The sequence below is a fragment of the Paroedura picta genome, unplaced genomic scaffold (assembly GCF_049243985.1).
Source record: "Paroedura picta isolate Pp20150507F unplaced genomic scaffold, Ppicta_v3.0 Ppicta_v3_sca22, whole genome shotgun sequence".
Classification (NCBI taxonomy): Eukaryota; Metazoa; Chordata; class Lepidosauria; order Squamata; family Gekkonidae; genus Paroedura; species Paroedura picta.
The window spans coordinates 4,882,681-4,894,726 of NW_027518619.1; the positions used below are offsets into that span (position 1 = coordinate 4,882,681).

The 12,046-nt window shown below is 49.3% G+C and overlaps 1 long non-coding RNA gene across 1 annotated transcript; it reads left to right on the forward strand.

Annotated features, from left to right (window-relative positions):
* Nucleotides 1-479: 479 nt before the first annotated feature.
* Nucleotides 480-8,522, forward strand: LOC143828373 (uncharacterized). The gene is made up of 4 exons (XR_013227581.1): nt 480-586; nt 1,116-1,253; nt 5,477-5,601; nt 8,291-8,522. It is a non-coding gene; the product is annotated as an uncharacterized LOC143828373 (long non-coding RNA).
* Nucleotides 8,523-12,046: the final 3,524 nt, after the last annotated feature.

Below are 12,046 nucleotides of genomic sequence, written 5' to 3' on the forward strand. Positions count from 1 at the left end.
CGAAAGAGCTGGGGCCAATTGCACTCCTGCGTACATTTACCTGGGCTAGGGCTGCAGATGAGGCCTGGAGATGACCCAGAATGACAGCTGAGCTCTACCAGTTCCTCTAGAGAAAATGGCTGCTTTGGGGGGTGGACTCTACAGCATTATTTTATTATTAATTAATTTAATATATATGCCACCCTCCCAGCATACTGGCTCAGGGTGGTGCACATTATGGGCCCCCCTGCCCGCAAACTCCACCATCTCCAGGTCCTCCCCTCCAAGTCTCCAGGAATCTCCCAACCCAGAGTTGGCAAAGCTAGCTGTAGACCTACTGAACACAGCGGAACTTGAGTCACGCAAAATCATGGACTGCCCTTTTAGTGCCTCTGTTTATTTAATGGTTTTAAAATATATGACTCACTCCAATGATTTGACCTATTTAAACAGATATATTTATCCGTTCTTGTTTGCAGTATATTTAAACAGAGATGTTTATCTGTTCTTGTTTACTGTGCTTGAGAACGGCCAGAAAAGTAAGGTGGGACCTCAGAAGCAAGAATTCATTTGAAGCTTTGTATCTGTTCTGAAAAGAGGAATTCGGGTATGTTTACGAATATTGATATTACTCGTTTATTGAGATATTTTTATCTCACTTTTCGCCCTCGGGTGGGAGGTAGTGATTCAAAGCAGCTTAAATGTAATTTATTTACCACAGTTACCGTTCTCCCCAATGGAGACCCAAGGGGGCTTAAAACATTTTCCTCTCTTCCACAATGACCTTGTGAGGGAGGCTAGGCTGAGAGCATGTGACTGGCCCAAAGTCACCCTAAACTTCTCTGGCAGAGTTGGGATTTGAACTGGTTCTCCCAGATGCAAGCCGATGATTGTAACTTCTACACCAGGGGTAGTCAAACTGTGGCCCTCCAGATGTCCATGGACTACAATTCCCAGGAGCCCCTGCCAGCGAATGCTGGCAGGGGCTCCTGGGAATTGTAGTCCATGGACATCTGGAGGGCCGCAATTTGAGTACCCCTGTTCTACACCATACTGGTTCTCGCAAGGGTTGTTCTAGCATTCTGCAAGGGAACAACTGCAAGGGTTGTTCTAGCATTCTTCTCTATTTAATTTAGCTACTGTCTAAAAGGCAAACTGAGGACCTCCCGATCCAGAACAAACTGCGCCTGGAGATAGAACAGAAGTTTCTAGAAGACTCTAGAAGAGACAGGAAACAAGCCATGTGTGGACATCATGGGGCCGTTTTAGAAAAGGTATTCATGGTAATAGCTGAGGCAGACCAGTAGATGGCAGAAGAGAATTTGTTTTAGACCAGATTCAAATGGGTAGCCCTGTTGTTCTGAAGTAGCGCCTTTAAGACCAACAAAGATTGATTCAGGGCATGAGCTTTTGAGTGCAAGCTCGCTGAGGAAGGTCTGATGAAGAGTGCTTGCACTCGAAAGCTCACGCCCTGAATCAATCTTTGTTGGTGTTAAAGGTGCTACTACACTCTGATTTTATTGTTTTATTTAGACCACTGGTTCTCAACCTTCCTAATGCCGCAACCCTTTAATACAGTTCCTCAGGTTGTGGTGACCCCCAACCATAAAATTATGCAAGGGTTCTTTCACAGAAATTAAACCAAAACTGGCCAATGGCGTGAAGACCCATTGTTCAGGATTGTATCTAAATTGGTTTTCTCCCGGGGTTTCTCAGTTCAGTTCTGCCTCTTATCCCACCATGCCGATCTTGCCCTTTTCCGTGACTCCAGACAGACAGACACTCTGTCTCGATCCACCCCAGCCAAGCTGCTTGCCCTGCTGTGCCCCTATGAAAGGATCGTTCGACCCTAAAGGAGTCCCAACGCCCAGGTTGAGAACCGTTGTTTTAGAATAAACCGAGGCCGTTGACTTATGCATGGGTGGCCAAAGGATGGGTCAACAGATGTCCATGGACTACAAGTCCCATGAGCCCCTGCCGGCATGAGTTCTGCGCCTATGTATGGGTGTTGGCTGGCACGCCAGCACCGCCTCCCCCCTCCATGCTGTGGCGCTAGATGCCTCAGGCTTCTGCGATTGCCAAAGCTCCCAATCCTACCCCAAACTGTCTATTTGTTCAGTGCAATCTCTGTCTAGTGGCACCTCTCCTGCTGTGAGGATCTTCGATTACTTAGAAAAGCACACTCTTGGCAGGTAGTCAAAGATTTCTTCATTAAGCGAGAAAGGACTCTCATCAAGGCATTGTCGAAACTGGGGATAAAGGATAAAAGTCTCCCTCCCGTGAGAATCCAGTGAAAACGGGGTGTGGGGGACGGGGCATCAAACAGTCTTAACACTCTGATGGGAAACTCGGCTTCAAGGGAGATGGGGAAAGGACCAGAGCAAATGGGTTGCTTAGAGGTGAGGAAGAGAGGAGGGAAACAGAAATGCAGGAAGGAACAACAGGGTCATAACACAAAGCAAAGGTGCTAAGCTGCCCCCGTCTCCTACACAGGGGTGAATACTCTACATCAGGGGTAGTCAACCTGTGGTCCGCCAGATGTCCATGGACTACAATTCCAATTCCCAAATAAATTACATTCATGGGAATTGTAGTCCATGGACATCTGGAGGACCACAGGTTGACTACCCCTGCTTTACATAACCTAGTTACAGAAATATCCTATGGCAAAAGCTACAGTATTCTTACACCTTCTTAATGTCTCCTATTGCTGTCCCCTTGGACTCCTTCCCGACTGAACATTACAGGGCCATTAAAACACATTCTTAAGATTGCTCAACTTGATAGGCTCAGATGACACAACCCCAAACCTCCCAGTCGAGAGACATCCTTTGCCAGCCACCAGGTGTGTCTACAACCTATAGCCAATCACACCGTATCACCTCACAGGCCAAGCTGCAGGATGGCCCCAGAATTTCAAACTATACCAGTTTGGTGTAGTGGTTTGGAGTGCGGACTTCTAATCTGGCATGCCAGGTTCGATTCTGCGCTCCCCCACATGCAGCCAGCTGGGTGACCTTGGGCTTGCCACGGCACTGATGAAGCTGTTCTGACCGAGCAGTGAAATCAGGGCTCTCTCAGCCTCACCCACCCCACAGGGTGTCTGTTGTGGGGAGAGGAAAGGGAAGGCGACTGTAAGCCGCTTTGAGCCTCCTTCGGGTAGGGAAAAGTGGCATAGAAGAACCAACTCTTCTTCTTCTTAAGTAATCTCAGGGCTCTCTCAGCCTCCCCTCCCTCACAGGGTGTCTGTTGTGGGGAGAGGAAAGGGAAGGCGACTGTAAGCCGCTTTGAGCCTCCTTCAGGTAGGGAAAAGTGGCCTAGAAGAACCAACTCTTCTTCTTCTTTATATTGGTCAGAACCTGAGCTCTGCTCAGTGTGTGTGTCTCAGTGTGTGTGTGTGTGTGTATCGATTTCTTCACGCCCAGCATTGCTTTCCACACCTAATGTCACCAACCGCCATCGCGCTGCATCCTTGGATACAGTAGATGTTCTTTCCCTGTTTATCTAATCTTCCCCATGTAGAAATTAGTGTGTGTACGTTTTTTCTCTGTAGGTTACTTAATAAAATAATTTTTAAAAATCCTTTTGGGAACCCAATTAGGCCTGCTTATTTCAGGGTTTCTCCCAGGAGGAGGGCCCCGTAAAAACTGGCAGAAAGATCTTGGGCTACTCAGCCTCTTTCAATATTCATAATTCCCCAAATTCCCTCTGAGGGATCCATTTTGGGTAACAGCGGGTCTGTGGGAGCTCAGGTGGGGTGGGGGTCTGTGGACTTTCCCCTCCTGCTTTAATGGACTTGGCCACAAGCCACGGAACTGGCCATCTCCACCCAAGGGCCCAGTAGGTAAGCTGTGGGTTTAAAAATCAAAGTGGGGAAATCGGTTCTGTTGTGTTATGGGGGAGGGTCTGGGGTGTCTTCTCAGCTCCTGCTTTTCTTTCTGGCCTACATGAGGCAGAGCTGCCATATAAGTAGTAAAGGCAGGAGGAGGGAGGACCAGAAGGACGAAGGTTGAGGGTGGTACCTGTCTCTTCCGGTGACATGTCACTTCCAGGGTGTGTGGGAGGAAGGCATGGCCAACTGACATCACTTCTGGGGGCTCTTTGAAGCCTGTATTTCTGGGGCTCATCCACAGTGAAAAGGTTGGAAAAGGCTGGTCTACTTGGAACAGCAGCAGCTCTCCAAGGTCCTAGGGTGAGGTCTTTCACGTCATCTACTAACTGGTCATTTAAAGTGGAGATGTTGGGGATTGAACTTGAGACCACCACAGAGCTATAGAACCTTGGTCTCCCCCCTCCCCAAAGTTTATTTATTTATGAAGAAGAGTTGATTCTTATATTCCGCTTTTCACTCCTGAAGGAGTCTCAAAGCAGCTTCCATTCACCTTCCCTTTCCTCTCCCCACAACAGACACCCTGCGAGGGAGGTGAGGCTGAGAGAGCCCTGATATTACTGCTCTGTCAGGACAGCTTTATCAGTGCTGTGGCAAGCCCAAAGTCACCCAGCTGGCTGCATGTGGAGGAGGAGCGAGGAATCAAACCAGATGTAAAGGTTCAGGAAGTGTGTCTCCACACCAAAGCTTATACCCAGAATTAAACTTTGCTGGTCTAAAAGATGCCCCTGCACTCAGACGTTGTTTTACTCCTGCTGACTGACATGGCTACCCTCCTGAAGAAGTGTGCATGCACACGAAAGCTTAAACCCACAATAAAATTTGGTTGGTCTCAAAGGTGCCTCTCAAAGAAAGGTGCCCCTTTGTTCACCATTTCTGCACTGGGAACTTCACTGCCCCAGCTCCCGTGCAGGAGCACAAATCAAGGGTGGATGAGGTGCACCGGGCAGAATGCTCCCCCGTGTGGGTGCAGGAAGAGGTGGGCCAACCTGCCATGACTAAAACTCCAGCCTGCAGTCCAGCATGAAACCTCCAGTGCGGAAACGGCCATTCTGCTGCTTCAGACCAATACACTAGCCAGCTGAAGATGGGTGCATGCAGATGAAAGCTCTTACCCAGAATAAATCTTTGTTGGTCTTAAAGGTGCCCCCTGGACTCAAACTTTGGTCTATGGCTTCAGACTAGCACGGTACCCCATCCGAAGACGTATGCATGTGCACAAAAGCTTATTGCCAGAATTAAACTGTGTAGGTCTTAAAGGTGCTGCTGCACTCCAACTTTGTGCCGTTATAAGGATAGTGACAAACTGGGATGAATGCGGCAAAGCTGTTGTTAATTTGCTCCTGCGATGAGTCCAGCATGCCAAACCAAATAGAAGACTCAGGTTCATTTCAGTCAGACCCTCTGAGCTGTTTTCATCCCTTGACACCTCGATGGATTTCTCAGGATTTGGGAGTTGAAGCATGAAAATAATTCTTTTGTCCACAGACGTCTGGGTAGCTTTAACAACCACCGGATTGCTTTGGGGGGCTTTATACAATTAAGTGCGCCCTCCAGAATCCAACCCTGCCCTTTCTCGCCACGCATGGCTTTGCTTGGTGATGCTAGGAATAACAGGCTTCCTGGAGGTTGCGTGAAGAGCCACATGTCCCATGAAGCAATGAATACCTCACAGGTTTCGGTCTGCGCAGGAAATAAATGCAACTGGCTGCCGGTCTCTGACTTGGCCACCGGTAAGTCCAGCTCCTTTCTGTTTTGTCTTTTCATTGAGTGACCAGAGTGTAGAGTTTTTTGTTTCCAGCAGGAGCTTCGTGGTCCTCAAAGTTGCCAGGAGAAATTTCTTGGAGGGACATTTCCCTGCAGGGCCATGGATGGCCAAGAGTCGGATGGGCTGATAGGCCCTGTGGGTAGGATTGCCAGCTGTGGGTTGACGAATTCATGGCAATCTGGAGCAGAGCCTACAGAGGTTAGAGTTTGGAGAAGGGAAGGTGCTCAGTGGAGATGTGACTAGGGAAGTGCCAGAATCCTCTTGAACGTCCAACAAGTAGACTCTTTTGGTACAAAAGAAATCTCTTTATTGAGGAAATATGCATATACTTGCTAGGAAGTTCCTTGCTGAAACTGAATTACAATTAAGATGGCATGCCTATATGGACATTCACAATCCCTACCTTAATTCAAAACTTAGTGCACAAGTGACAGGTGCATAATGTCCAGTTGCGCTCCGACACATGCGAAGCTGTTTACTTCATCTCTACATGGCTGGGGCAAGGAAGATAATGTGGGAGAGTGTTCCGTTAATTTACTAATTGGAGGTCAACTAAATAAATGAGAACAAACCTATCACATTACAGAACCAAAGGCATAGGATGTAGAAACAGCTCAATGCAAAATATAAGGTGTATTTCATAATCTCATATGTTAATGTCTGCCCAGTGCAGCGGTTCTCAACCACCACTGCACTGTGACCTGTACAGCAGGGGTGGGGTGGCGGTGTGTGTGCTCACGTGCGTGCACACGTGCGTGCTCATGCAGTGCATGAATACATGCGCAGATGTGGCGGTGCGCATATGCACATGTGGCAACGCACATGTGCTGACGCTGTCACTTTTGCTGCAGGAGGCGTGGAGTAGAGGTGGCCAGAGCGGCAGCAGCAAGGCACTGGCCTCCTCTGCGCAGCCTTGGAGCTTACAGAGGTGGCGCCAAAGAGACCAGCGTCACAGGAGAGGTGGCGGCAGTGGCAGCGGCAGCATGGCACCGGCCTCCTCCACGCTGCCTCGATGAGCTCCAAGGCAGCGTGGAGGAGGCCAGTGCCATGGTGCTGCTGCCGCTACAACACCCCAGGAAAGGCCAAATGACTCCTCGGGGGGTTGCGACCCTCGGGTTGAGAACCGCTGGCTTAGTGCCTATCCAAAGCGGTCATGGTGGAGATGGTGGAATTTACACTGACAAAGTTTAAATATGCAAAGGAGGAGTATTTCACTAGCTACTTAAAGAATAAGAGAATCAATTTGTAAAGAAGAGAGGAGAGAGTCCTAACAGTCTAATTGACTAACTCTTGTTCTGTGGGGGTATTCAGGGAGAGTGTGCACTCAAAGGAGCAGGAAGGCTCCAACTGAGCCAATCAGGGACCATTCTGTGTACGCTGGATAATGCATTTTCAATGTGGTTTAGAAGCAAATTTTCCAATTCTGCACAGGAAAGTCCAGCTGCAAAAGGACGTTGAAAGCACATTATCCAATGTATGTGAAATGAGCCCAGAACAAAGGAGGAGAGTATTTGGAAAATACCAGGAAATTCCCAATCTAAATATGCTAATTTTGTATCTCCCCGAGTGTCCCCCCCCCCCGTAGAATATTCTTCACATGCTTTTCCATCGTGTGCAGATCTTCCTAGAACTGAAAATCCAAGATCCCTCCATTCTATGGGACACATCAAAGAAATGATCTTATATGCAGAAATAAGACAATACAATGGATGCTTGCCACCTGCCTCTCCCCCCCCCCCCACAGGAAGGCCAGCTGAAGCCTGGAGATGCCGCTGTGGGCCTTCTCGAGGTGGGGAGGGGAAACAAGGGCAGGGACCTGGAGCCTCCCGCTTCCTTGCACAAAAGGGCTGCCGAAGCCCCCAGAGGGCTCAGCATGTGTTTTGTGGTGAGGGGTGGGGACATGGCTCCTCCCCCTCACCATGCACAAAAGGGCTGCCAAAGCCCCCAGAAGGCTTGGTGGGCATTTTGAGGGGCAGGTGGAAGCACCGACTGGGACCCGGCTTCTCCTGCAGCTGGCTGCTAAAGGCCTACCGAAGAATGGGCTTTGAAAGGCCCGCCCTGGCAGCAAAAACACCCAGCAGCCCAGGGAGGCCGCAGGTGTGCTCTGGGTCTGTGGGGAAGCCGTTCCTGGCCCCCTCCCTCCCTAACGATGCTGCGGCTTCCCCAAGGCCCGTGGAGCATACCCGCAGCCTCTGCGAGGTGGCGGGTGCGCTCGTTTGGCCGGGGAACCCATCCCCGGCCCCCTCCCTCCCCGGGAAAGTTGCTTCCTCCTGCGGACCTATGGGGAAGCCACTGCTTCCCGCGGGCCCTCCCTTCTCCCCACCTCAGGGCACATGTATCCTGGGGAGCATCTGGGGCAAACTGCCACCAATGGTGGCTGAGAGCCCCTGGCCAGCTGAGTGGGCGGGAGGGGGCGTGGCCAGTCCAGGTGAGGGCCCAATCGGGACGCGCAAAGCTTCCTGATTGGGCCCTCACCCGGACTGGTCACGCCCACTCTCCGCCCACTTACCCCTTATCCAAATATGTATACCGCTCCCTGAGCGGTTTAAAGTTAGAGATAGAGATTGGTTCCCATCATGGTATAGCACACTGCAGCCATGTGATTGACTGATTAAAACATTTACACCCACCTTTCCTTGTCCACATATCAACAGAGCGCTCCCCTTCCTTCTCCTTCTGATCTCTACTAATATTTTCCGAATGTGAGATGAAGAACAATCTCATCATGAACAAGGAACAGCCGGCACCATGCAGAGAGATGAGTCCAAATTATACTGCTAGAGAATACTGAGATGGCATGAGGCCAGGACATCTTACTCGATGGAAAGATATGTTTTTCTTCTTCTGCCACGGAATTCGGAGTACAGAAGTTCTCAACCTTGCCCAAAGCAGTCTAAACGCTGGCGCTCATTTTCAGCTAATTGGGAAGGCAAGCAAATTGCTTTCCTAGGGCAGGATCCTCTAATAAAGCCAATACAAGCAATTTGTCAAGGCTTTTATTTAAGCGGTGGTGACAGCTAAGAAGCTGGTCAAAACGACGACGGGTCAATTCTTAGCTCCTAAGGAAAAAGGCAGGATCATTAGTGATTCTTAGCTTTCCACTGAGTACGGGGAGGGGAGGGGTGCCAACTCTTAACTGGGACATTTCTGGAGATTTGGAGGTGGAATCCGGAGGGGGTAGAATTTGGGAAAAGGCCCCAGCAGGGTATAATGCCATATAATCTGTCCTCTAAATCTTCTCCAGGGAATGCAGATTCGTTGCAATGTGTTGTTTTTTTTTAACTTCCTTAAAGGGAAAGGGGCTTTTTGGGATCATGATAACGGCCACCCATTGGCTGCTTGACAGCCAGGGGCGGGACGAGCTCAGCAATATTGCTTCCTGGCTAGCGATTTTTGCAGAGACCGGAAACCTGTGGGATAGAAACTCAATGATAGAAACGCAACTGGATTCCACTACAAAGGCAGGTATGCATAATGACGAATTCCACTATTTAAAATGGTGTTTTTTCGTCCCGCAACCAATTTGCCACATAGATCCTGGTGCAGAATGGCCTTAGCAATTCCATGGGGATCTCCAGGTCCCACCTGGAGGCTGGTGACCCTAGGGGAGGGGGCTGGGATTCTGTGGTAGAGAATATGCTTGGCAGGTGATGGGAAAGGCCTCAGCCTGAGACCTTCGAGAACAGTAGACAATATTGACCTTGATAGACCAAGAGTCTGATTCAGGATGAGGAAACATTGTCTGTTCCGTGTGTTCACATGCATCATTTTTTTTCTGCTTGGGTTGCTCTTTGCAGGCTCAGGGCACAGGAGAGGTCTTGCAGAGAGCAACGGATTATGTGGCACCAGCTGTGAAATGAAACTGCTTATTGTAGGTTACAGACCACGGAGGCTTGGTTGCAGCATCGGGGCAGATACGAAAATTGAGCGGCTCGCCTGCCACCCCATAACATTCCCGTAGCCTGCCTGTTGGGAAAGACTTGGGAACAAAATATGTACGGGTACCGCAAGGAACGGTAATGACTGGGGAAGGCACTGGCAAACCACCCCGTATTGAGTCTGCCATGAAAACGCTAGAGGGTGTCACCCCAAGGGTCAGACGTGATCCAGTGCTTGCATAGGGGATCCCTCTACCTTTACCACAAGGAAGGCAGGTTGAGCACAGCCCCCTCCCTGGGCCTACTGCAGTCGGGCAAACCCCAAAAATGCTTTCCGGGAGGCCCCAGACATGGGAAGTGGGCTCACAGTTCATCTCCCCGAAAGGATTCGCCCAGATGACTAAAACAACCAAGGTAAGGAGGTGGGGGGAGGCTGGGAGGGGGGAGAGTTGGAAATAAACATGCTGCTGGATCCACCAGGTGGGGGACCACTCTATGCCATATATACTTGAGCATAATTCATACAGAGCCCACCAAAACCTTTGCCCTGAAATGCCACATGGCCACGTGGTTTCCTGCCATGTTGGCAGAGAGTGGTAACAACTTCCTCTAGATCAGTGGTTCTCAACCTGGGGGTCAGGACCCCTTTGGGGGTTGAGCGACCCTTTCACAGGGGTTGCGGCAGGGTCCTTCTCTCCAAGGGGGTCCCAAAGTGCCCGACATCACTCCTCTGCCATTTCATCCACAGAACAGCCTTGCGGGGTAGATCGAGATAGAGCGTTCGTCTGGCTGGAGCAGCGGAAAAGAGCAAGATCGGCATGGTGGGACAGGAGGCAGAACTGAACTGAAAAACCCGGGGGGGGGGGGGAGAAACAATTTATATCCAATCATGAACATTGGATCTTCACGCCATTGGTCGGTTTCGGTTTAATTTCTGTGAAAGAACAGTTGCATAATTTTAGGGTTGGGGTTCAACGCAACATGAGGAATTGGATTAAAGTGTCGCGGCATTAGGAAGGTGGAGAACTACTGCTCTAGATGGATCTGGAGCTCCCGGCCCCAATCCGGCCATTTTAGGAGAGTTGAGCTACGTTTCTGCCCGACATCATACTGTGATCCCATCAGGCAGCCCAATTGTACAGAAAACAAGAGACCATAAGGGACTCTAGAACAGGGGTAGTCAACCTGTGGTCCTCCAGATGTCCATATATCAGAGGTTGTCTGCAACTGGAAGAGAGATGGAGGGTGTTTGGAAGTCTCTGGTAGTTTTGGAATCTTGATTCCTAGCCAACGGAGTCAATCCTTGCTCCAAAACACCCAACTGCAAACACTGAACAACACTGAACACTGTATTGATACACCCAGGAAATACTTGGGAACTCAACCTATGCAGAATAAGACTTTAGGAATTTATACAAGCTTAGCAGAGCAGGCGATGGCAACTTCTGCATCTTATTGACTAGTTTCTCCTGCCTCTTCTCCCTCTGGTTTTTAGTAAACAGAGCTGGTGATTGACAGCTCAGAGAGAAGTTCAACGGACTGTCAACACAAAGGATCCCTGCTGAATACTCTTTCCCTGGCTGGATGCTTGTTTGTGTGCAGAAAGAGGGAACAAATTTCAAACAGTAACCAATGCGATGTCGTGAACTTGTCATAATGTCACACTGGGATCCCGGTTCAAATCCCGACTTCTGCCAAGGAAGCTCACTGGGTGAGCTCGGGCCTTGGACGCCTTCTCACACAGACCTACTTCGCAGGGTTGTTGTGTGGATAAAATGGAGGAGAAGTGAACAACGTCAGCCACTTTTGCATCTTCACTGGGAAGAAAAGCAAGGTACAAATCAAGTGTATACATCAATCCATCAATAAACATAAAGGAGACTGCAAAGCCCAAGAAGTATAAAAATCTCTAAATCTTCATCTTTATATATGGCCATAATATAGTTCTAGTTGCACGAGGACAACTCACACCCTACCAAGGGTAGCTTATGTCCACGTGATACAGAATCAACAGTTTTTCTGCCTGTTTTTTCCCTTGCTTCCAATAAACGCTGCTTGTGTAGTTATACATAAATACTGTAATGGCACCACGTGCTTCCAATTCTTTGCAGTGATGTCACTTCCTATTTTGAGTGAGCCGCTTCTGGTGGAACAAAGCTCCAGCTGAGGGACGCCTTTAAGACCAACAGAATATAATTCTTATGCCCAGAATAAAACTCAGTTGTTCTGAAAGGTGCCACAGGATGCAAATTTTGCTCCATTGCTTCAGGGCAGCATGGCTTCCCACCCAAAGAAGCCTGCAGGCGCCCAAAAGCTTGGTTGGTCTTCAAGATGCCACTGGACTCAAACTTTGGACGATTGCTATGACCCACACAGAGACCCACTGAGCACACTCCTGGTGGAGTGGCTGAACCCACAATGAACTCAGGATCGACCATGCCAATCTGTACATCACAAACACTTTCGACAAGATGGAATTAATTAATTCAAAAGAAATTCCGTCTAAACCTCTGGAAGAAGTTCCTGACAGTC